The 26774-nt window shown below is 37.9% G+C and overlaps 1 long non-coding RNA gene across 2 annotated transcripts; it reads right to left on the bottom strand.

Moving 5' to 3' along the window:
* Window positions 1-5665: 5665 nt before the first annotated feature.
* Window positions 5666-13492, bottom strand: LOC110741781. 2 transcript variants are annotated; one of them, XR_002518634.1, is made up of 3 exons: window positions 13225-13492; window positions 8538-8700; window positions 5666-6283 (listed from the first exon to the last, which is right to left on the bottom strand). It is a non-coding gene; the product is annotated as an uncharacterized LOC110741781 (long non-coding RNA). The 2 variants fall into 2 exon arrangements; XR_002518633.1 differs by lacking the exon at window positions 13225-13492 and having other exon boundaries at window positions 8538-9048.
* Between the last annotated feature and the right edge of the window lie 13282 nt (window positions 13493-26774).

The following is a 26774-nucleotide window of genomic DNA, read 5'->3' as shown; positions in this document are numbered from 1 at the left end:
CAGAGACCCACTAGGAGGCCACACAATGATTCCAGCCAAAGATGCTACTTTCATGCTACTAACAACTACATCTGCAGTCTTCTCCCTGTGTCCAGATGCCTGTTAGGCATCTCTATTTGAAGATGCTAGTGCTATTTGAAATATTTCAATCTCCAAATTAAATTTTAGATTTCCCTCATTCTTCTACAACCAACTGCATCTCTTGTTTTCTCATCATACCAGTCTTACATTTCTGCAACATCTCTTGAACTTTCACCTTCTTTTATATCCAATCCCAGCCTCATTCTTCTAGCTGGAGATAATAACAGACTCTTAGCTGGACGACTGCCTTGCATCTCCAGTTGCAATCCACTCTATAAGCAGCTTCTGGAACAATGTCTCTTAAATACCAACATGTATACATCATTCACCTCTACAATCACTATCTTACCCTGGCATTTGCAAGATTGACTGGAACTTCACATGGCATAGTGTGACCATGGAACACACAAAGGGTCAAACCCATTGTTAAGGTGTTCTAACCATCTAAGTTATCCATCCAATGGGGTGTCTTCCCCATTCCTCCTCTCTGTTGCCTGCTATCTTTTGCAATTTCTTACATCATCTTATCACTGAGACCTAACCACTCACTGCCACCGCCAGCACTCTGAAAAAGCAAGAATATTTCATTCTTTCCCTCTTAACTTAGATACACACACAAACAGTAGGTTCTCAGTGAGTGTTTGATAAATTCATTTCAAAGCATAAACTAAAGCTCCAAAATGATGACAAAAGAGAGTGCAAAGCGAAAACCTTAAGCATTTTCTGTGGATTTAAGAGTGTTCATGACCTTCCAAGCCAGCTGCTCAGTCTACTGTGGCACAGCAGGTTAAATTTTCTATGAAGGAACAATATGTACAACTTCAAAGCATTGATTCTAAAGTCAGATTATGGTCCAAATCTCAGAAACATCACGTATTATCTATAAAAATTTAGGCAACTTAGGTCGGGTGCGGTGGCTCACGCCTGTAATCCCAGCACTTTGGGAGGCCAAGACGGGTGGATCACCTGAGGTCAGGAGTGTAAGACCAGCCTGACCAACATGGTGAAACCCTGTCTCTGCTAAAAATACAAAAATTAGCTGGGTGTGGTGGCAAGTGCCTGTGGTCCCAGCTACTCAGAAGGCTGAGGCAGGAGAATCACTTGAACCCGGGAAGCAGAGGTTGCAGTGAGCTGAGATCGTGCCATTGCACTCCAGCCTGGGCAACAGAGTGAGACTCTGTCTCAAAAAAAAAACAAAAAGCAACTTAATTAAAAATATTTGTGCCTTGGTCTCCTGAACTGTAAAACAGGTAGTAATCGTATCTAGTTCATAAGATTGTTTGAGAAGTGAATGAGTTGTTGCATACAAAACACTTAGAATGCTACTTGGCACACAGTAAGCATTTAGCAAGAATTCACTGCTATTATTGAAGTCAAGTTTACCCTTAAAACATTTACAACTTTGTGTGTGTGTGTGTGTGTGTGTATACATATATATATATATGAATATAACATTGTTTTGTTAAATTCACAGCCATCTTATTCAATAAAGATATGATGCTAATCAAATCCTTGGAACATTTATAATACCACTGGAAAAAATATATATACAAATGATTAAGTCATAAGGTCTAGAACAAGGGGAAAGTGCAAAAGCCATCCCAGTGGAGATCTGTGATTCTTTTAAATGACTATGAAATGCATATAATGTGACCTTTTAAAAAAGTCCAATTCTCAATAGTGTGCTTCTTATAAAATCCTAATTTTATTTCACTGACGGCAATCTTTAGGCCACTCTAGGCCCGAAACTTTAATTTGTATTGAAATCTCAAGAAATTGCAGTACTAAGATTCATCCCTTTCAGATCAGAAATTAAGATTGACAGAAATTTAATTTTCACTGTCTTCCAAGTAGGTAACTCTCTCCAGAACCGGAAACATTTCTATTTAGATCCCATCGTTAAAAGCATATTTTGGTAAATGGGTATCAACAAAATATGCAATGATAAAAATAACATTTTGGTTAAACCCTAGAATGTTAACGACACAAAGGATTTCAGAGTAGGAATTGTTTTTTATACAATTAACAAATTCGTGTTTGGATTTATAAACAACACATAACTTTATATGGATTGATGCTTTCCTACACTTTAAGAAAGCATCACAATCGGAGAGACAAGCTAAAGGAAAAAGACATTATCAGAGATGTCACAGATTCCTTTCGCTGAAGTGGGACACAACAAAAAGCCATCTGGTGTCCCTCTTGTACAAGAAGAACATCTTGTCGCGTAATTCCAGAGTAGGAGCAGAGGGAAGCCTTGAATTTGCCACATTTGCAACTGCCAGAGCACAGGGCAGACTCGGTTCTGTTTTCTGGTGTTCACTAATTTTTCTTAACCTCTCTCTTAGGCATCTGAGGGTCTGCTGGACCGTGGGCCTCACCATTTCCTCAGCCTCCACTGAGGGACTGGATACTCCTCAGAGACTGCAGCCACTTTGAAGGACACAGGAGAGGCAGGAAACTGGCTTGGGTTCCATCACAAAAGGATTCCAGCAGAGGTAGGATAGCTTCGACCACCACTTCTCTACTGTACAGACCTCAGCAGTGAGAGGTCTGAGTTCTACAGGGTCAGGATGGGAAAGTTCTGTCTGAAAACTCACAGGTTTCTAAGAATAGCATGGCCAATTCCCAAAAGCGGTGCCACTCTCAGGGCAGAACTCACTCCTACATCCAATCCAATCTTCTGCCTCACAAGCGACTTTCTCCTTCAATGAATTTCTACAGCAAGCGTTTTCAAATTGCTGATGTTGACCCTCATTAAAACCTGCCTTGCAGGCAGGATGCCGTGGCTCATGCCTGTAATCCCAGCACTTTGGGAGGCTGAGGCAAGCGGATCCCCTGAGACCAAGAGTTGGAGACCAACCTGGCCAACATGGTGAAACCCCATCTCTACTGAAAAATGCAAAAATTAGCCAGGTGTGGTGGTAGGTGCCTGTAATCCCAGCTACTCAGGAGGCTGAGGCAGGAGAATTGCTTGAACCCGGGAGATGGAGGTTGCAGTGAGTGGAGATCGCACCACTGCACTCCAGCTTGGGCGACAAGAACAAAACTCCATCTCAAAAAAAAAAAAAAAAAACCCACCTTGCATTAGTGCCTAATTGAGTAACATCTTGTCAGAGAAATTGTAAACTTTCATATCAGGGGATGTTTCTTATACATCCCTTTGGAGCCCAATATATGCATGTATTAGATTAATACTGAATGAATACTGTTTGGGAAGACAAAAGAGAAAAGCTTAACTAGCACAAAACCATTCCCTACATCTATGTGCAGCTTAATAAAATATTTTCTGTGTTCATTTCTGGTAGATGAAATTATGTTAAATGTTTTTAATTCATTTATTCAATATTTAGTGCCTGCTTTTATTTTTTACTATTTTTTAAATTATTTTTTAGAGACGGTCTTGCTCTGTCACCCAGGCTGGTGTGCAGTGGCGTGATCACATCTCATTTCAGCCTCAGACTCCTGGGCTCAAGCAATCCTCCCAATTCAGCCTCCCGAGTACCTGAGACTCCATGTGCACACCACCATATCTGGCTAATTTTTTTATTTTTTTGAAATATGGGGTCTTGCTATGTTGCCTAGACTGATCTTAAACTCCTGCACTCAAGCTATCCTCCCACCTTGGCCTCCCAAATGATTGGGATTACAGGCATGAGCCACCATACCCCGCCAGTGCCTGCCTTTGAAGGTGAAGGATGCAATAAGAGGTATAGCAGAGTCCAGGTCACACAGCCCCTTGGACACTATGCTAAGGAGCAGGCCCTTAACATTTATAGCTCAGAAAGTCATTGACGAATGTTTTGCGAGGTATAAAACAGTCAGTTTTGCTTTATGGCTAAAACACTCTGAGGACAATGTAAAACATGAATTTGAGGGGCAAGACTGGAAGCAGGGTTAAGTGCAGGACACCAATAGAGAAATGGCTAGGAATTAAACTAGGGCAATAGTCATACGGATGCAGAAATGGGAACAGGAATAAGATAGAGAAATGGGTACAACTTGATGACTGAGTCTTGGGGGAAAGGGGTGGCAGAATTCAGGAGTGACTCACTACACTGGAAATGTCATGTGTCTTTTCTGCTACCCTATAACCTGCAAGAGTTCCTGGACTATACTGCGGTATTTACCACTGTTTCTATCATCTGGTACACACCCTGGCAGATGGTAGACGCTTAATAAATACTCCTTGAATTAACATTCAAAATCTATTGACTAGATCTGACTCTTACACATCTAGGAAAATTGTTTGAAAAAAAAAACTGTATTCTTTTCTAGCTCTGAACCTACTCACATAAACTTAAAGAGTTTAAAAAATATGTTCTATCTATCATCCCCTTCAGAAATGAAATTTCAATTTCTCTAATTTGACATTACTATGGTTAAGTAGACCTCACTATCAAAACATCTTCCTAACATACATTGCTAAGCATTATGTTTTCATTGAAATCATGGCCGGGCACGGTGGCTCAAGCCTGTAATCCCAGCACTTTGGGAGGCCGAGACGGGCGGGGTCAGGAAATCGAGACCATCCTGGCTAACACGGTGAAACCCCATCTCTACTAAAAAAAATACAAAAAACTAGCCGGGCGTGGTGGCGGCGCCTGTAGTCCCAGCTACTTGGGAGGCTGAGGCAGGAGACTGGCGTGAGTCCGGGAGGCAGAGCTTGCAGTGAGCTGAGATCCGGCCACTGCACTCCAGCCTGGGCAAGAGCGAGACTCCGTCTCAAAAAAAAAAAAAAAAAAAAAAAAGAAATCATAATTGTATTTCATGAAACAAACACATTAGTTTTTTAAAAACTGTTTCTTCATAGGAATCAAGAAAAATTGGAAAGTGGTTATACCTCCATGAAGGAAGACTAAAACCTAGGACAGTTGTTCCCTCATTATCTGTACTTTCACTTTTGCAGTTTCAGTTACTCAGTCAACCGTGGTCTGAAATTTTGCAATGTATTTTATAATATATATATTATTATTTACATATATAATATATAAATATTTTTATATTATATATTATTATTTTATACATAATATATAAATATATTTTAATATAAATAAGACATATTAAGAGAGAGGCTATATTCACACAACTTTTATTATAGTATATTGTTATAACTGATCTATTTTATTATTAGTTATTGTTGTTAATCACTTATCGTGCTTAATTTGTAAGTTAAACTTTATCATAGGTATGTACACATAGGAAAAAACACAGTGTGGTATTATGTGCAATTTCAGACGTTCACTGGGGATCTCGGAACCTATCCCTGGTGGATAATAGGAGACTACTGTACTCAGTATCAAGCCGTTGGCTGCATACACAAATCATTATTTTTCTTCAGAACAAGTTCATGACAGCATGACAGTCACCTGGCCTTTGAAATGCTAACTGATAATATTTTTCTAGGTAATAGAAAATAATATCACTGTTTATTGTGAGGTTCAGCAATAAACACTAATCCAATGCAAATCTAACAGTATTGTATGTGGCATGACATACGAATCCTTAATAACTTTTCTTTCTTGTAGATTAATAGAATTTTTACCAGTCCCCAGTAGGAAACAGATGACACACAGACAATAGGTTAATTTTAGCAGAGTTTATTTATGAAGAGCTTAATTATAAAGGCATTGCTATGGGGGAACCACAATACACAGAAGAGTCACCAAGGCCTGACAGTAGTCTGACTGTCACCATTCCTATGCCACAAGGAAGGAGGGGAGCAGTGGTTACTGGGATCTGGAGAGAGAAAGTCATGTAGAAAAAGACCCCTTGAAAGGACCAGAGATTTCTGCTAAGGGGCACTGAGTCAACCCCACAGGAAGGAGCCCAGGCAAGCAACTACTCCGCCAGTGCTCTCTTCCCTCCCTCTGGTCTTTTAATAGTGCTCTCAATTGGCCAAACCCAACAAAGGCAATGGGATCCCATTAACAAGTCCATATAGGTAGGCTCCAGGGGCAGAGAACAGGGTGGAGAATGGTGGGAAGGGGACCTGGAGGAGAAAATAGAAGACAACAGCTCAGACTCACTCATTTGAGCTTTTCGGCCTAGGAAAGATGACCTCGGTCCACTTGCCTATGTCCAAGCTGTTTTTCATCATCTCCCTCTTGCAGAGCAAAAATTTTTCCTGAGTTCACATTTAAACTTCTAAGTATACAGCTATCAGTAAACACCATGTTCCTCTAGCATATCAGCAGGAAATCTGAAAGAACATGGGACAAGCAAGTACAAAGAAAATACAAAATGAAACACCTAGTAAAATAGTAAGTAAACATTTTAGGAATTATACCAAAAATTTCTTTAGAAATCTTTAGAAACTCTTCAGAATTCTGTAATCCCAGCACTTTGGGAGGCCGAGACGGGTGGATCACGAGGTCAGGAGATCGAGACCATCCTGGCTAACACAGTGAAACCCCGTCTCTACTAAAAAATACAAAAAACTAGCCAGGCGAGGTGGCGGGCGCCTGTAGTCCCAGCTACTCAGGAGGCTGAGGCAGGAGAATGGCGTGAACCCGGGAGGCGGAGCTTGCAGTGAGCTGAGATCCGGCCACTGCACTCCAGCCTGGGCGACAGAGCGAGACTCCGTCTCAAAAAAAAAAAAAAAAAAAAAAAAAAGAAGAAGAAACTCTTCAGAATTTAGGGATGTTTTATTATTTGTATCCCTCCTCTCCCCTCCCCATCCTATACATATACACATACACATTGAGCACTTTTGGCTCAAAAAGTGTCTTTTCTTTGATCTTCTTTTGGAGATTTAAAATCTGCTTATCTGTGGAATGGAACTTCAAGAGATCTTTTTATCTAAGTGCTTAGACATTTCTATAAAAGGTACTCTTTAATCTGAAAAGTATCGATTTTTCTTATTAATTGCTACTGCTGGCCAATAGTACAAAAATTTTCTCTTACCTTATGTCTGTTTATCACACTATGTCCAAAACAGCTGGATTTCCAGCACTTTTGTGAACTACTTAGTACGTTTAGTACTGAGCATGGCACTTAGTAAGTGCACAATTAATACTGATAATAATGGTAGTTGGTAGCTGTAGTTGTTTATTCTTTTGAAAAAATAGTATTTTTTTCAAGGCAAAGATTCAGAAATGCACTGTAAAGTGTGAGATTCAGCTAAAAGTTCTGTCTTACCATATGCACTGTCTTGAATGTAAAACATTTTAAAAGCTTGCATTTTCTTGATGAATATTTGGAAGTTTATGGTAAAGACACTGAAATCCAGTGGATCGCAGAGATTCTAGCCATACTGGCAAGGACTCTAAAATCAACCCTTAAATAGTTATTTTATTTATTCATTTATTTACTGGGGCTTCACATCCTAGCTACTTCCCAAAAGAAATGCTTTATTGTCATTTCCTCCTCATTTTCTGTGTCTTTCCTTAGAGTAGAAACTGTCAAATTAGATCATATTCCGGCAGAACAATGAAACCACAGCCCAGCCCTATATTATTTAAAGACCTAGATTTCATTTGCCATAGGTGAAGGTGACTGAAGTCAAAGAGCCTGGTTTATATCACTGGGCTGCCAGCAGGACAGAACTCGCGGCCCCCACTTCCCATTATGAACAAATCTATAAAGGAACATATGCCTTTGTTTCTCCATCAGGGCACTCATTTTATACAGTGCCAACTTACAGAATTTTCAAGAGCAGAACTTCAGTGGGCAAAACAGGAAGATCTCTCAAACTGGTTTCTAGTATAACTCATCAAAACATGAGAAAAATAGGAAATACAGGTTTGTGGCATAATTTCTGTCAAATACTAGACAAATAATAGGTGCAGGCAAAAATAATTTGTTTCTTTGAACCTGATACTGCTAATGCCATTCAGAATGAGAGCTGTGTTGATTAAACTTTAATTTGAAATGCAAAGTTTAAAATGCTAATCTCATTCACTAGTTCATGAGATTTTCATCATCAATTTTATGTTCGTGTTCTTCATCATGATAGTATTATTTTTTAATAGGCCAGAGTCCTTTTAGTAGCAGTACACTGGCCACTCTCTAATCGATCCTCTACTACACTGATTGTTAAACATTTTGAATACTACCTGGGGTCAAAGTTCCTTTAATGAAGGACTTTTATCAATCTCTTTTATCATTAAACATAACAAACTGAATTCTGCAATTGCACTTCTGGTTACAGTGTAGAAAAGCATAAAAGAATTTTGCTCCTGCCATAAAAAGAAAACACGTGACAAAAAACGTACGCTATTCTTTAACACCAACAAAAAATAGCCAACACAAATTAGTCGAAATGCTGAATAACTGAATCTTGACAGACTGATTGCTCAGAAAATCTTTGCCTCATTCAAATTATCTCTACAAAATTCTGATAAGGAATCTATACTGCTGCAGCTTTATGACTTTCTAACCAGAATGTGTTCTCTCTGCTGGGTCATCATTTTTCATGCTTGCTATGGCCAAGTGATGTGGAGTAATAAACTTACTTCCATGGGAAGAAATCCAATGGCAGTTGTTGCATCCAATGATTCTCAGTCCTCATCCTCCTTGTCCTATTGCATTTGACACCACTGATCCTTAAAATACTTTCTTCATCTCACTGCTGCATTTCCTCCATCTTCATTCAGTTGCTGGTTTCTCCTCATTACCCTGTCATCCAAATTTTGGAGTATCTCAGGTCTAAGTCCTTGAACCTCTCCTTTTTTCTCTCCCACCCTCACTCCATAGGTAATTACTATGGCTTGAGCTTGAATATGTCCCCCAAACTTCATTTATTGGAAACTTAATCCTAATGGAGAAGTGTTGGGAAGTGGGACCTTGAAGAGTGATTGAATCATGGATGTAAAACCTTCATAAACTGATTAATGCCTTTATCATGGAATTGGGTTTCTTATAAAAAGATAAGTTTATCCTCCTCTTGCTTGCTCTCTCTCACTCTCTTTCTGCCCTTCTGCCATGGGATGATGCAGCAAGAAGGCCCTTGTCAGATGACAGCCCCTTAATCTTGGACTTCCCAGCCTCCAGAACTGTGAACTAATTAATTTCTGTTCATTATAAATTACTTAATCTGTGGTATTCTGCTACAGCAACACAAAATGGACTCAGGCAATATTATTACCCAGACTCATTGCTTTAAATACCATCTATGCCCTAAAACTTCCAAAATACCATCTATGCCCTAGTAATTCCAAAAATATCTCCAGCCTAGACTTCTTCCTGGACTATCTTCATTTTGATATCTAATAATCATCTCAAACACAACATGTCCAAGAATGAGTTCTTGATTTTTCCGTCAAACTTGCTCTCCCCAAAGTTTTTCCAACCTCAATAAATAGCAATTCTATTCTTTAGTGGCTTACATCAAATTCCTTTGAGTTATCCTTGATTCCTCTCTTTACCTAATACCCTATATCTCATCCATTTGCAAATCCAGTCTACTCTACCTTCAAATTCTATCTAGAATCCAACCACTTCTTATCTTCTCTGCTACTATCACTTGGTTTAAGCTGTCATCCTCTCTTTCCTAGAGTATTACAAGAGCTTCCTAGCTGGTCTCCCTGGTCCCCCTTGCCTCTCTGCACTGTACTCAACACAATAGCTTGGAGTGATCCTTTTAAAAGTGAAGGCAAATCATGTCACTCCTCTGCTTAAAAAGTCTTTCATAGCTTCTTTTCCCATTCCCAACAAAAGCCAAAATCCTTACAATGATCCATAAGGCTCTACACAATCTGCTCCTGTCAGTCTCCGATCTCAGTCCCATCTTGCTCCAGCCACAGTGTCCTCCTTGCTTTTCCTTGAACACACCAGTTTTATTGTCACCTAGAGTCTTGTAGGAATTGTTCCCTCAAATATCCTGATGGCTCTCTCCATCATCTCTTTTAGATCCTTGCTCAAATACTACCTTCCTAGTGAAGATTTCCCCAACAATGCTATCTAAAATTTCAATTTTCTGCCAGCATTGTCTATCCCCCTTACTTTAGTTCCTCTTTATCAGTCATCATGATCTAACATAATTTAGATTTTGCTCATGTATCTTCATATCTTTGTCTGTATGTTCTTTATTTAATGTAAGCTCCTTGATAGTACCATTTTCTAATGTGTACAAATTCTAATGGAGACAACACCTGGCTCAGTGCACAGTCAATAAATATTTGTTAAATGCACATATAGAACATTTACTTTTCTACTTGAAATTAGATCTGAAGATAGATTCTTTACTTGCACAGAGTCATGACATTTCCTAAGCAATGCCTCTGCTTGTGAATCACAATAACTGTCATGTATGAGTATACAGACATGATATTCTGATCTAAGGATATCATACATGTTAATTTACATCTCAGAAAAATCCTATAAATAGGTATCATTATCCAATTTTAGAAATGAGGAAGCTAAAGCTTCGAGAGTTTAACTTAATACTCTAAAGTCACAGAGCTAGCATGGATTGAGCTAGATTTCAAACTCAGATCTATACAACTATAAAGGCCTCCTTCTTTACTATGACAGGCTACCTTCCCTTTGAAAAATTGCTCAGGGCATTACTCACTTAATATTTACTCACTCAAAATCAAGAGTTTGAATATAAATAGACCACATCACACTGTGTTAGGCATAAGGCAAAATAACCGTAGGTAAGGTGATCAATGAACAAAAAACTGCAAAACCTCTTTGGTGTTAGCACACCTCACAAAAATCCTAAAAACCTCCTTTTTGTGTTTATTTCTCATCTGTATCCCAAATCTTCTACTACCCCACATCAACTACATCCTTTTTCATTATTTGTTGTAATAACGTATTGATTCCAGAAATGTTAACTTGAGAATTGTAAAGGGAAATATGTATATTTCCTTATTAGTTAATTTGATTAACTTTGTTATTACCCTTTGTTTTATGTTCTTGCCAGGCCTGACAGATCCATTTTACTCTTGGGTTGTGGTGAACTTACCATTACGTTGATATATTCAAATAGAGTAGGATGAAGAATGAAGAAAAAGATGAAGAAGATTTACATACATCAAAAACTTCAATAACATGTATCTCATTTATTTAGTCACTGGTAAACTGGCTAATAGGAAGGGTCTATATAACAGAAACATTTACGTTAAAATTATTCTAATTAGAAAGCACATATATGTGTATATGTTTGCCATTATGCTCTACTTATTCCTATTTTATTTCAAATTTATACACTGGAAATGCTACTTTGATTATTAACCAACTCGCAAATCATCTGAAACTTACTTGTCTTTTAACTCTAAACAAAAGAACTAATGCCATCTACTAGATGAACTTTGGAGATCATAATTTATGCACTAAGGTACCTATCACCATCAATAAAAAATAAGTTTCCCTTTGGGCCCTGGGCAATGTTTATCAGAACCAAATAAGAATGGGAAATAAGAATTAGAGGACTCATTCAGTCAAAAAAAATCTAAGGATTAAAACAAGAAAAAACTGTGAAAACGTATTTCAGTCACTAAGTCTATCCTTAATTTCTAATCTTTCTAGATAGAAAAACCACTTAATATTATAAATTTCTATGAAAAACATTTAATAAATAATGTACTGAAGATCTGATGCTCTATGTTACTTCAAGTATGTAGAAAAACATTTCAAGTGATTACGCATAAGTGAAGCATACACCATTTTCTTCTGTTTCTTTTATTTGCAGCCCAGGAATAATTTCTGCTTCTAATGATGATAAATCCCCTTCTGATCAGAGTAGCTACAGATTTAAACTTAGATTTAATGTTAATACCATGAAGTATTTAAATAAGCTGAAGTTCGAATATGCTGCAAAAGGCAAGTATTGTAAATATATTTCCTTTAGCAAATAGATATAAAAGACATTTTGAGAAAAGAAACTTTAACTTTAGAGAACAAGTACAACAAAGGAAGTAAGCAATAATTTTTTTTTAAAAAGCACTGGAAATCCACAAAATACAAATGAAACTTCTTTCATTTCTTCTCCATCAGATAATGTGAATGTTGTTTTCTCTTTTATTTATTACACATAATTAAATATGTATAATCTAGGCAGTAGTTGGAAGAGTGGATTAGAGCTATAATACTGACATGAAATATGCCCAAAACCAACCATTAAGTATGAAAGGAAAGCTGAAGAAGAATATGTATTCATGAACTTTTTATGGAAAAGTGCTTCTATCCAAATCACTTGTTGTTTGTATGTGAAAGTCTGGGGAAAGGTTTGGAAGAATACATACCCAACTGTAAAAATGGCTTTCTCTGAGAGACAACTGTGGCTACTGTGGGAAAAAGGAATTTTGATACTTATTCTAGATACCTCTGTGGTGTTTAAAATTTTCAGTAAGAATGATATTACTTGCCAAATTACATACAAAGTAAAACTACAGGCCGGGCGCGGTGGCTCATGCCTGTAATCACAGCACTTTGGGAGGCCGAGGCAGCCAGATCACCTGAGTTCAGGAGTTCGAGACCAGCCTGACCAACACGGAGAAACCCCATCTCTAGTTAAAATACAAAATTTGCCAGGCATGGTGGCGCATGCCTGTAATCCCAGCTACTCGGGAGGCAGAGGCAGGAGAATCACTTGAACCCGGGAAGCAGAGGTTGCGGTGAGCCGAGATCACGCCACTGCACTCCAGCCTGGGTGACAAGAGTGAAACTTCATCTCAAAAAAAAAAAAAAAAAAGTAAAACTACATAAATGTTTATATGCACAACCTCTCATTTAGTGTATGGAGCTGTAGACTAGAAAACATCAAGGCTAGATTACAGACCAGCTTTGGAGCAGTCTGGAATCCAGTTCCACCCTCACGTAACCTTAGATGAATTATCAGATCTGAATCTATGGACTTCAATGTCCTCATCAGTAAAATTCGGAGACTGAGTTCAGTGACATCATAAGCTCCTTCCTGCCTAAGTGTTTATGACTTTACTATGAAAAAGGAAGATTTTAAGTCAATAAAACATTTCTAGATTCTGTTTTCTTGGTAAGTTTCTTTCTGTCTAATCAAAGATTCTAATTACTTACACACATACCTCAGGGATTTTGCAGGTTTAGCTCCAGACCACTGCAATAAAGTGAGTCACACACATATTTTTGGTTCATCAGTACATATAAAAGTTGTGTTTCCACTATACTGTAATCTACTAAGTGTACAATACCAATAGGTCTAGAAAGTGTACATACCTTAATTTTAAAATACTTTACTGCTGAAAAATACTAATGATCATCTGAGCCTCAAGCAAGTTGTAATCTTTGCTGGTGGAGGATCTGGTCTTGATGATCATGTTGGTGGTTATTGAAGGTTGGGGTGGCTATGAACATTCCTTAAAATAAAACAACAATGAAGTTTATTGCATCGATTGACTCTTGCTTTCATGAAAGATTTCTCCGTAGCATGTGATGCTATTTGATAGCATTTTATCCCCAGCAGAACTTCTTTCAAAATTGGGGTCAATCCTCTCAACCCTGCTGCTGCTTTATTAAGTAAGTTGATGTAATATTCTAAATCCTTTTTTGTCATTTCAACAATGTTCACAGCATCTGCAACAGGAGTAGATTCCATCTCAAGAAACCAATTTCTTGGCTCATGCATGAGAAGCAACTTGTATTTGTTAAAATTTGATCATGAGATTGCAGCAATTCAGTCATATCTTCAGGCTCCACTTTTAATTCTAGTTCTCTTGCTATTTCCACCACATCTGCGGTGACTCCCTCCACTGAAGTATTGAACCCCTCAAACCTTCCGTGAGGGTTGGAATTGCTATTTTAACCTCCTTTCATGAATCACATAATTGTTCTTTATAGCATTTAGAATGGTGAGTCCTTTCCAGAAGGTTTTCAATGGACTTTGCCCAGATCTATCAGAGGACTCATTCTCTATGGCAGCTGCAGTCTTACAAAATGTACTTCTTAAATAGTAAGACTTAAAAGTCAACATCTTTTTTCAATAGAGATCTGTTTCATTTACACTGAAAATCTGTGGTTTATTGTGGCCAACTTCATCAAGGATCTTAGATCTGCATAACTTGCTGCAGCTTCTACATCAGCACTCACTGCTTCATCTTGCACTTTTATGTTATGAACAAACCTCTGCTAGCTTCCAACTTTTCTTCTGCATCTTGCTCACCTCTCTCAGTTTTCACAGAATTGAAAACAGTTAGGGCCTTGCTCTGAATTGGACTTCGGCTTAAGGAAATGTTACGGCTGGTTTGATCTATCCAGACCACACAAACGTTCTCCATGTCAGCAATAAAGCTGTTGTGTTTCCTTATCATTGGTGTGTTCATTGGAGGAGTACATTTAATTTCCTTCAAGAACTTTTCTTTTGCATTCACATCTTGGCTAACCATTTGATGCAAGAGGCCTAGCTTTCAGCCTATGTTGACTTTCAACATTTCTTCCTCACTAAGCTTAGTTATTTCTCTGGCTTTTGATTTAAAGTGAGAGATATGTGACTCTTCCTTTCACTGAGAGGCCATCATTGTAAGGTATTATCTGGTTTAATTTCTGCACCATTTGTCTTGGGGAACAGAGAGACCTAAGGAAAGGGAAAGACATGGGGGAACAGCTGGTTGCTGGAGCAGTCAGAACACACACATTTACTGATTACATTTGCCATCTTATATGGATACAGTTCATGGCACCCCAAAACAATTATAATAGTAACATCAAAAATCGCTGACCACTTGGCGCATGCCTGTAACCCCAGCTACTCAGGAGGCTGAGGCAGGAGAATCACTTGAACCCAGGAGGCAGAGGTTGCAATGAGCTGAGATCACGCCATTGCACTCCAGCCTGGGCAACAAGAGCAAAACTCCATCTCAAAAAAAAAAAAATTCCTGCAGTGGTAAAAGCACTGACAGACTCGCTCAACACAGGGGTGCCACAAACTTTCAATTTTTTAAAAAAATACTGCAAAATACAATAAAGCAAAGGGCAATAAAATGAGGGCTGTCTTTATATAATTCAAGGTATTCCAACTTCATATATGCATGCATACCATGCACTTACACATACACATACATTCTTCAGGAGGAAGTCAAGACCAAGGTCATCTTCTGCAGCCCTCCACGTTTGCCTGCAATATTTTAATGATATAAAGTCTTAGCTTTGTTGCCAGGTGTGAGGAAGTCATGGTTAATTTTTACCTTTATTCACCCTTATTCTGTTTCGACCTCAACTGGTGTATTGCAATTCAATTATGGCACTAACCTGGAGTTAGCAGAGACCCCAAAGTTACAGGGCAGGGTCCACAACAAGACTGCCTTCACTTCATATCAGCTGGCTCCAGTTCTGGGTGATTCCCACAATCCCGCTAATTCACTAGAGCGGGTCACAAAACTTTAGAAGGCATTATATTTATGATCACAATTTTATTATAAAGGATATAACCTGGGAACACTTAAATAAAGACACACATAGAATAAAGTGTACGGGGGTCTCAAGTACAGAGCTTCTCTGCCCTGTGTTCATGGAATCAGTGCACATCACCCTCCCAGAACATCAGTGCATTAACCAACCAGAAAGCACCACTGAGCTTCGGTTTCCAAAATTTTTGCTGGAGTTGCATTACATAGAGATGATTCATTAAATAATTGACCACATGACTGAAGTCCATCTCCAGCCCTCTGTTTCTCCTCAGGGCTCAGGCTGACTCCACATCTCAACCCTTTAATCACATAGTTGCCCTTTCTGGTGACCAGCTCCCCTCCTGAAGCTACCTAGGGGCCCACCGTGAACCACCTCATTTGCATAAACTCAGGGTGACCCAACAGGCTCAAGAATAACAAAGATGCTTCTACCACTTGAAGAGTTCCCATGGCGTTAGAAGCTCCTAGGCCAGTAGCCTAGGACAAAGAGTAGGCACATTTTTTAATTATACAACTCCAAACCTACTGTGGATAGTATTTAAATTTGACAACTCCAGCATTTTTATGTTATCAATATAGAACTGCCACTGACATAGCATCCTTAATTACATATACCTAATTTAGTGACTTTCAGCTAACAGTTTACACTTCAGATTTGTGGTTGCTTTGTCTCTCTACAATCCTGAGAGGAGGACAGCATCATGGTTAAGTGCTGTAAGCTCTAGAGATAAATTTATTGGGTTTAAATCCAGGGTTTGTTCGTGTCTTAGTTGTTAAGCAAATTAACTTTCTGTGCCTCTTTTCTCCCTCTGTAAAATGGGAAATGAAAATTATACCCATCTCCAATGGTAACTGTTAGGACTACATGAGCTAATCTGTGCCAAGTGTTGAGGACAGTGCATGGCACTTAGTGAATGTTCACTATTATTATTGTCATAATGAAACTTGTAAATACTGTTTATTAAACATTTTACCTTGACATATACAGCTTTGTTTTTCCTTTGTATAAATTTAAGGGGTGCAAGTGCAGTTTTGTTACATGAATATATTGTGTAGTGGTAAAGCTTTTAGTGTAACCATCACCCAAATATCATGCATTATACCCATTAAGTAATTTCTCATTCTTCACCCCCTCCCATCTTCCCACTGTCTGAGTCTCCATTGTCTATTATTCTACACTCTATAACCTTGGCACATAGAGCTTTCATGTTATCCAAAGTATCTTCAAAATTGAAAATCTTACCCCCCAGGTGAATATACCATTGAGCTCCAGAAATGAAGGGGCTGGACTAAATAATCTGAATGTCAATTCTGATTCAGAAATGGTAAAATTACACAGCAGGCCTCCTGTCATCTAAAATAATTCTAGCTCTGTAGCCTAACTGGTGTGACTTCCTCATAGATTCCCTAAAATCCTAAGATAGTGATTCAGTATCTCTTTGTCAGAATTATACTGAAAGTATGAGGAAAGGAGCTCTGCCGGTACATCCCAGGCAGGCTCCATTTCAGGACCACAGGGCTAAGGTATCAGACAAAAGTTGAGGACATATCCAGATCTGCAGACTTCTATCAAGGTAGAAAAGATCCATTTTCTCTTTCTACAAAGAAAAGTCTACTTCATCTTCCCCCTGCCTGGGAGCAGCAAATGCAGTGTGCCCTCTGCCAAACCCACCCTTCGTTATTAAACAACACACCTCTGTGCTTGCCTTTCACTCAGCTTTTTTTTCTGTCTGCAATTGATTCGCAGCACCTGATGTGACAGATCATCAGATTTTATTAAAACCATTTAGAATGTCTAGCATCCTGCCATCTCTTTGTGCCTGATCTTTTCTTATTATTTCACCCATAGGCTAAAATCCCACAAGTTATATCTCAATAGGAGAAAATTAAATCAAACAATTTCTTCATTTCTTTTGATCAATATTTTGAAGATAAAAATAATGTTTTGCTGTGGTATCTTTGGAATGCTAATATTTGATTGTTAAGAATGATTCAAGCTTAATGCCAAAGAGGTATGGTTCTTAATTCACATCCAAATAGTCAATAAGTAATCATTTCCTTACTTTTTTTTATGTGTTAGCACATCTGCAATGATGTAGTCCATTCATAATGACTCAAAGAGATATTAGAGCAGAGAGTAATGACAATAAAGAAGTTTAGATAGAAAACTAAAAGACAAAATAGCTTAATAAAACAAATAAAGATAGAGAAAATGAGAAAAACCACTCTTAAGATTTAAGAATGGAATATTGTACTGGGGGAATGCTGTCTATATCATACATCTTGATTTTAGACGTTTTCTCCATTAAGGTGTGAGTTTATTGGCTCATGTAGCTGAAACACTGACATTTTGGCTGCATGAAAGCAGAGTGGCACGGATTTGTGACTGGCCATCTTAATGATGTACCCAGAGGATCAACTAACTAAATATACCTAAATACCCCAAAATAAAGGAAGGACTTTTGTGCCATATAGAGTTTTAACCTTGTTCCTATCTCATTCACCATTTTATAATTTTTATCTACATGAGGACAGATAAAGATATTTTTATTAGCTTCTCATAAAAAGCCAAATGATTTCTTGGTATGTTGATTGATGGGCTCAATATCAAAATTATCCTGATGGTGTAGGGAAGTTTAAGCTTTCCCTCTGAAGTTTCCATTTATCGCACCTGCTGAAATAAACTGACAATAAACAGATTAACAGGAGAAAAGGCATACAAATGTATCCATGTGCACATGTGCACAGGGGCCACACAAAATATAATACTCAAGGAAGGGCAAGATAGTTAAAGTTTAAATACACCCTTCATAGAGTAGAGTAGAGTAAGGGGTTAAGCAGTTTTAGAGGAAGAGGAAATGATTGTTAGGGGAAATAAAGAGGCCCCTTTGAGACAAGTTCCTCTCAGTTCTGTGGGAGGTAGAGACATGTTATAGGAAGATGGTGAAGACAGAGCTGAACTGCAAACAACGGTTGTCTTATTATGCAGCTAAAGTATCCCAAGTAATATCCCTTAAAAGAATCGTTGAAAGAATAGATGAAAAGTCTGTCAGTGTGATGGCCTGAGTATGAAGACTTTTAGTTTCCTCTCCTGCAAGATGATCTATTGTCTCTGGCAAATGTAGATTCCGGGGTGGGGGGTTAATACAATTGCATTCCTTCCGGATGAACTTCCCTCAGTCAGATAAGGGAACTTCAGAAAGAACCCCTCCCAGTGCTTCAGAAGGGAAAGGGGGAGTAGAAGAACGTCAGAAAGAGACCTTGGCTCTGAAGCATATTTCTGAGGCCTTTCAGTCCTCTTTGTGGAAAGCACTCCACATGCCAAAGCACCACATTTTGGAGTATTGTTTTCTGACCCCCCAATAGTGGTTCCCAACAATGTCATCAAAAAAAATAAAGCTTAGATAAGAATAAATGTAAAATTCTGCATTTAAATTGGATTTTTAATTACACAAATATAACATGGGGAGGTATGCTTTGAGTACATTTGTTATGAAAATTACTTGCTAACTTTGATTAGGATAAAACCAATATGAGCCAAGAGTATAAACCAGCCTAAAGAGGATAATAAAAATTTAAGCTTCATTAGTCAAAAAAGGGGTCCAGATTAAGAATTTGAGAATGTTGTATGCTCATGGTGTTGTCGTTTTGGTTCTGTTTTGGATAATGATCACTAGATGATTAAAAGGACTGACTACCAAGAGTATTTGATTTACATTTCAAATACAGAACTAAGGTTCTTTATCATTTACTCTGCCACAGGCAGTTTTTCCCTTGCCCTGCTTAGAAACCAAGCAGTTTATTTCTCTCCCACCTCAATTTATCCTGAAAAACCAAAAGAAGAAAATGAGGAGAGGGAAAGAAAGGGCATTGACTTTTCTTCTTGTTCTTAACATACTTAGCAATGTTAAAGGTCAGAGACGTACACAGAAATTGGAGGCAAAAACCATCTTTGAAGTTTCTCCAACCTGGAATGGCTTTTTAGAGAATTTTATCTCCTACATTGGGTATAATGAGGTACCTGTGCTGTCTTCCCCTTATGTGGTGTGAAGGTGTGTAGGGGACCTACATTCCCCATTTGTCTTGGTACTCTGGGTGTCCTGCCTAAATAGTTGGTTTTTACAGACTATCACAGACAGGTTTGTTTGGGGTACTGTATGTCAGACTATGCCACCCCAAAATATGCCACTGATAAGAATTATTTTGAGCTGAAGGCAATTGAGTGTCAACAAAGAGAGTCAAACTGTAAAAGATTTAAAGAGGTTTATTATGAACCCAATATGAGTGACGAAAGCCCAAGACTAAGTCTCAAGAGGTCATGAGAGCATGTGCCCAAGGTGATTGGGTTAGAGCTTGGTGTTCATTTGTTTGTTTGTTTGCTTTTTGAGATAGAGTCTCTCTCTGTCATCCAGGCTGGAGTGCAGTGGCACAATCTCAGCTCACTGCAACCTCCGCCTCCCAGGTTCAAATGATTCTCCTGCCTCAGCCTCCCAAGTAGCTGGGATTACAGGCACCTGCCACTGTGCCCAGCTAACTTTTTGTATTTTTAAATAGAGACGGGGTTTCACCATGTTGGCCAGGCTGGTCTCAAACTCCTGACCTCGTGATTTGCCTGCCTTGGCCTCCCAAAGTGCTGGGATTACAGGCATGAGCCACCACGCCCAGCCAGAGGTTGGTGTTTAAGGGGGAGACATAAGCCATCAATCAATACATGTGAGGTACACACTGGTTTGGTCCAGAAAGATGGGACAACTTGCAGTGGGGGCTTCCAGGTCATAGGTAGAATCAAAGATTTTCTGATTGGTAATTGGATTGAAAGAATTAAGCTATTATCTAAATACTTGGGATCAACAGAAAGGAGTGTCTGAGCTGAAAACAGGGGTTGTGGAGACCAAGGTTCTTATTATGTAGATGAAGTCTCATAGGTGGCCGCCCTTAGAGGCAATTGATGGCAAATGTTTTATATTCAGACCTTAAAAGGTGCTAACCTCTCAGTTAATCTCTTCAGGATCAGAAAAAGACCTGCCAAAGGAAGGGAAGAGACAGCTTTGCCAGGCCTTTTCAAAACAGGTCAAAGAATTATATTTTAGGGTAAAATACTTTAATTTCTTTCAGGACCTGCTATCTGTCATGTGATGCTATGCTAGAGTCAGGTTGGAATTTGGTATCTTATTATTTACAACAAAGAGTCAGTTTTGTAGTCTTAAGATCTCTGTTTTAATGTTGACACATTGTTCAGTTGTGCCTGAATTCCAAAGGAAAGGGGGGATAATGAAGCGTGTCCAAGCCCTTCTTCTCATCATGGCCTGAACTAGTTTTTAGGTTTACTTTGGAATCTTCTTGGCCAAGAGGAAGGGTTCATTCAGTTGGTTGGGAAGCTTAGATTTTTATTTTTGGTTTATGTGAGAAAAAGCAGACACAAAATAAGCTGTCTGCTGTCCTCCTCTCTGCCTAAAAACAGGTTATAAATTCCTTGTGATTATGTCCCCTCCACCACAATATCCCATACCAGTGTAGGGGCCAAGGACATAGCCCTGTAAAGGTTCAGTAAAAAATCAGTTCACAAAAGAAATACTAACTGGAGAAAAAGCATACACATTTTGTTGTTGTTACTGTTGTTGTTGTTTGGGGGTTTTTTGTTTATTTTTGTTGTTAGTAAATTTTTTTTAATTTTTATTTTCAACTTTTGGGCACATGTACAGGATGTGTAGGTTTGTTACCTAGGTAAATGTGTACCTGCAAAGGACATGATCTTGTTCCTTTTTATGGCTGTAAAGCATGCTATGGTGTATATGTACCACATTTTCTTTATCCAGTCTGTCATTGATGGGCATTAAGGTTGATTCCATGTCTCTGCTATTGAATCTACATTTTCTTTTTAATGAGACAGTGGCTTGCTCTATCACCCAGGCTGGAGTACAGTGGTTATCATAGCTCACTGTAGCCTTGACTTCCTGGGCTCCAGTGATCCTCCCACCTCAGCCTCCCAAGCACCTGGGACTACAGGTGCATACCACCACACCTGGCTAATTTTTTTTAATTTTTTGTATAGACAGGGTCTCACTATGCTGCCCAGGCTGATCTTGAACTCCTGGTCTCAAGTGATTCTCCCACCTTGACCTCCCAAAGCACTGGGATTAAAGGCACAAGCCACCATGCCCAGCCAGCATACACATTATTTAGAATGTATACATGAGTACCTTCATAATAAAGACACAAACATACAGTGGAAATTGTCCATTTTTATGTTTAGGTTCAAAAAACTATGGACAGCTGTGTAGAAATATTATTGGATAAAAAGGGTACGACCTGATGCTAATGGACTGAGTGGGGAAACCAGGCAAGGCCTGTCAGGAGGATGGGACTGAGAGACAGGAGGGCAGGAGAAAGTCAAAGAAAAACTTTTACTTCTGAGGTCTTCATTTTGGGGTATTGTTTTTTGAGCCCCAACACCAGGAAGGGAATAACAACCCTATCATCAGAGACAAGATGGCACCAAGAAAGAGTCTATACAACAAACCTCATGAACCAGCTCTTCTCTACTATTAACTTTCCAAATATTGACCTTCCTACAACTTGCCACCCCTAGGAGTTCAAGGTCCCTTTTCTTTGTCTTGTCACTTCTCTGTAAATTTATCTTCATTTGTCTATATGGTATTAAGGCCTCCAAGCCTAGCCATTGCTTTTGGGGTTTCTCTTCTTTCCATGAAGTCTCTCCTTCTCACTCTACCATGTGAAAATTTTAACATCAAATAAAGGCATACGGCCTTTTCTTCTATCCAGCTGTCTGTTGTCAGTTTATTTCACAGACCCAGCTGGAGAAACTAAGAAGAGAGAGGAAATTTTTCTCCCCTGCAGCACACAATGTGAGCCCTCAACCTTGCTAATAACCATTAATGTCATTCCTTTAGTAGATATGAATCTGTACTATCTAGATATCACATATACGCTTATTAATTCCAATGACTTTCTACACTACCATTTTACCCACACAGCAATCCACACTCAAATATATTTCCACAGCATTCTCAAAGCATAAGTCATTATAAAAGGTATTAGATTATTTTTTTAAAAGAAGAACATTACAAGTTAAAGAAGTCCTTCAAAACCTTTCTTGAAAATAGAAATGGCAAAGAATGAAAATGTGAATGGAGAAGCGTTAAGGTAGACACAACTTTTCAAATTGTTGAAAGATTCTCAAGGAAGAGGAAATAGGCACAGTTTCATTCTGCCAACTAATGAGCAAGAATGTCAATGACAGAGCCTTCTATTCAATGTAAGAAAAGTTTTCAACAATGAAAAGAACTTGAACCAAAATAGCAAGTTCCTTGTGAGAGGAAGAGTTCAAGCAGGAGTTGAGTAATGTTTCAACAATATTCTAAGACAAGATAAAAGTCATGAGATTTAAGTTTCGGTCTGTGATCTGTGCTTGCAATGAAGTACAATAAAAACTTTTAAAATGTGGAAATAATCAAAGGGAAAATTGCAAAATTTTGCTGCATAGTTTTACAACAGCTTTATCTAAAACATGACTATTGCTGATTAAATGATAGTAATATTATATAGTCAGGCTGTGGCACACATTCTATAGGTTGTATAAGCCTGGGACTTGTGAAAAGACGACAAATTTGTGACACATTCTTGGTTTTGTTCAAAAGAGATACAACAGAAAGATAAGACTACAGGAGACTAAAAGTATGTTTAATAACCTCAAGGAAATAAATAGAAAAGCAAATAAAATAATACCTAGGCCAAGCGTGGTGGCTCACACCTGTAATACCAGCACTTTGGGAGGCCGAGGCAGGTGGATCATGAGATCAGGAGCTCAAGACCAGCCTGGCCAACATACTGAAACTCCGTCTCTACTAGAAAAAAAATACAAAAAAAAATTAGACTGGCATGGTGGTGGGTGCCTGTAATCCCAGCTATTCGGGAGGCTGAGGCAGGAGAATTGCTTGAACCTGGGAGGCAGAGGTTGCAGTGAGCAGAGATCATGCCACTGAACTCCAGCCTGGACGACAGTGTGAGACTCTGTCTCAAAAAAATAAATAAATAAAAATTACCTAAGTGGAAGCACATGAATACACTCTTCCAACAAAGACAAGGTGAATCAAAACTAAGAACTGCAAAATGGAGAAGCTATGATAAAATAACAGCACCTAAGGCTAAAATAACCATCTGATGACAGCAGAACAGAATTTACCTGTTGCAAGCCTGACAACATGAAAATAATATTGCTATTAACAAATTTGAAAGGTGATGAGGAAGAATGGTGGTAAAACAAGGGCTAATATCTTTATCTTTCACAATACAGAGTCAGTACAGAAAACCAGAAATTAAAAATGTCTTTTGTAAAAAGGGCCGGGCATGGTGGCTCACTCCTGTAATCCTAGCACTTTGGGAGGCCGAGGTGGGTAGATCACATGAGGTCAGGAGTTGGAGACCAGTCTGGTCAACATGGTGAAACCCCGTCTCTACTAAAAATACAAAAATTAGCCAGGCATGGTGGTGTGTGCCTGTAATCCCAACTACACAGGAAGCCGAGGCAGGAGAATTGCTTGAACCTGGGTGGCAGAGGTTGCATTGAGCCAAGATCATGCCACTGCACTCCAGCCTGGGCAACAGAATGAGACTCTGTCTCAAAAAATAAATAAATAAAAATGTCTTTTGTAAAAAGTATATTTACTCTGCACTTGATGTTTCGTACAATTAAAATTTTTCTTAACCCTAGATAAATCCTTCAGGGACGAAATTTCTTATTTTAAAAAAGGCTTATTTGCTTTCTAGAAATTCCTTCAGTTTCACACCCAATTTATAGTTCTATTGAATTTAAATAAAAATTTTACACTTTTGATTTATTCTGTAAGCTCGGGATGATGATATTGTGTCTAAGTACTTACACTGTTAGGTATATATAGTCAATGTCAATATTCTTTATTGTAATACTCTAAATGGTAGAATGTATCATAACGTTTTTAAATTTCTTATAATTTTCTGTAATGTTAATACTCTTTATCTAGATGGTAGAATGTATCATAACTTTTTTTACTTCCTTATAATTTTCAAAATAGCATGAGTTTTTATGAAAGAAACAATATATGTTTACAAAACAAAAAAGTTATTACTGTTTGAAGGAAAAAAAACAACGAAAGCATGAGGCAGATTCAATTAAAAGTAGAATGCTGAAATACTAGAAGAGAAAGTAATCTAAATAGGCCTTGTTTTCTCAACCCATTTTGAGTAGCCATAAATGGGTAGCTCCTAGCTTTCTTAATTGATTATGTATAAATATGTCCCGCTTTGCACAAGTTTTCCTCAACTCCTCCTTTCTTGGGTGGGGGCTCTTATTTGCAGTTTCCTGCACACATTAATGTCTCTGTCAATGAGCTCTCTGTATTGTAGTTACCTGTTCACTCACCAGTCCTCCCATGTCACTCCTAGTTCCTTGTATTTCTAGCATCTAGTCCAGTGTAGCACCAAATACATGTTTATGTGAACATTATTATTGTGAGAAAGAGAAGGAAGGGAAGAAGAAAAAGAAGGAAGGGAGGGAGGAAAGAAAACATTCATTTCAAACAAAATTATAAAATCTCAAACAAATAAAAATAAACAGTAAAAAACAAATATCGGGAGGCATTAAGGAAATGCAAGTCAAAACCACAATGAGAAACCACTTTACACTATAGGATGGCTATCACTAAAAAAGAAAATAAAAACAGAAAGTGTTGTCAGAGATGGAGAACTTGGGATCCTTGTGCATTGCTGGTGGGAATGTAAAACGGTGTAGCCTCTCTGAAAAATGGTATGGCAATCCTTCAAAAATTTAAATGTAGAATTACCATATGATCCAGCAATTCTATTCACGGGTATATTTCCAAAAGAATTGAAAGCAGAGTCTCAAACAGATGTTTGTACACTCATGTTCATAGCAGCATTATTTACAATAACCAAAAGGTAGAAGCAACCCGAGTGCCCATTGATAGATAAAAGGATTTTTTAATGTGTGTATATACATACAATGGAATATTATTCAGTCTTAAAAAGGAAGAATATTTTGATACATGATATAATAGGGATGAATCAAAGACATTATGCTAAGTTAAATAAGCCAGACCAAAAAAAAAAAAAAAAACCACAAATATTATACGATTCCACTAAGTTTCTAGAGTCATCAAATTCATAGAGATAGAAAGTAAATGGTGGTTGCCACAGTCTGGGGGAAAAGGAGGATGGGGAGTTAAAATGTAATGGTATAGAGTTTCAGCTGGGGAAGATGGAAAAGTTCTGGAGATGGATGGTAGCGATGTTTGCACAATGATGCGAATGTACTTAATGCCATAGAACTGTATGCTTGAAATGGTTAAAATGGTAAACTTTATGCTTTATGCTTTTAGCACAGTAAGAAAATTTGAACCACAAAGGAAAATTTTCAAACAAGTTCCTTTTGATACTGAACTAATCACATGAGAGAAATTAACTATTTTTTGAAAAAGGAAGAAAAGAACAAAACACCAAATACCAAAATATACTTAATTTCTTGTTCCTTGAAGTCTTGTTCTGAATATATACTAATGTCATGCACAGTTACTTAATGTACCATATGATATACTATTTTTAATAAAAGCTTCTATTTCTGGTTTTGTCTTTTAGAAAAAAAAGGAATCATTGAGTGAAAAAAAAATAGCTAATTTCATTAACTGGATGTGTCTTCGGCTAAAGTCTAGTTGTTTGAATCCCAGGGCTAAAAATCTCACAAAAGTCAAAACTACTACAAATAAAAATAGTGTAAATAGAAATAGCACCATACCCTTAAGGTAGCGGGCATTAAGGCTGGAATTGTAAGTAACCCTATGTGACTATGAATTCATTTCCCTTTTCCCCCCTAGGTTGTCAAGTATTGGTTTTACAAATAAGTAACTGCTCACAATTTTATGAATTTTTTTAAATTATGAGTTTTCAATATAAAAGTATTAAAAATATGCCAACCTTGATTAGTTGCAAAATAAACAAGTCACTAATGAAAAAAAAATCTACTTAGTTATCTTCCTTCACAAACCCTTAGGAACTTCTCAGACACGGCTCCCATTTATCGTAGAATCTTAAGGTATATACATCTGTATCGATATATATCTATACAGATATATGTTTAGATATCTAATGTACATATCTAGATATCCATATAGATATATGTTTAGATATCTAATGCATATATCTATATGTTAATATAGATATATATTAAATATAAATATATAGGTCAATTTTTTTTTGAGATGCAGTCTCATTCTGTCATTTTGTCACCCAGGCTAGAGTGCAGTGGTGCAATCACAGCTCACCACAACTTTGACCTCCTGGACACAAGCAATC

Source organism: Papio anubis, chromosome 19 (genome assembly GCF_008728515.1).
Source record: "Papio anubis isolate 15944 chromosome 19, Panubis1.0, whole genome shotgun sequence".
Classification (NCBI taxonomy): Eukaryota; Metazoa; Chordata; class Mammalia; order Primates; family Cercopithecidae; genus Papio; species Papio anubis.
Note: the sequence above shows the minus strand (reverse complement) of the source record. Positions and strands in the feature narration are given on the sequence as shown.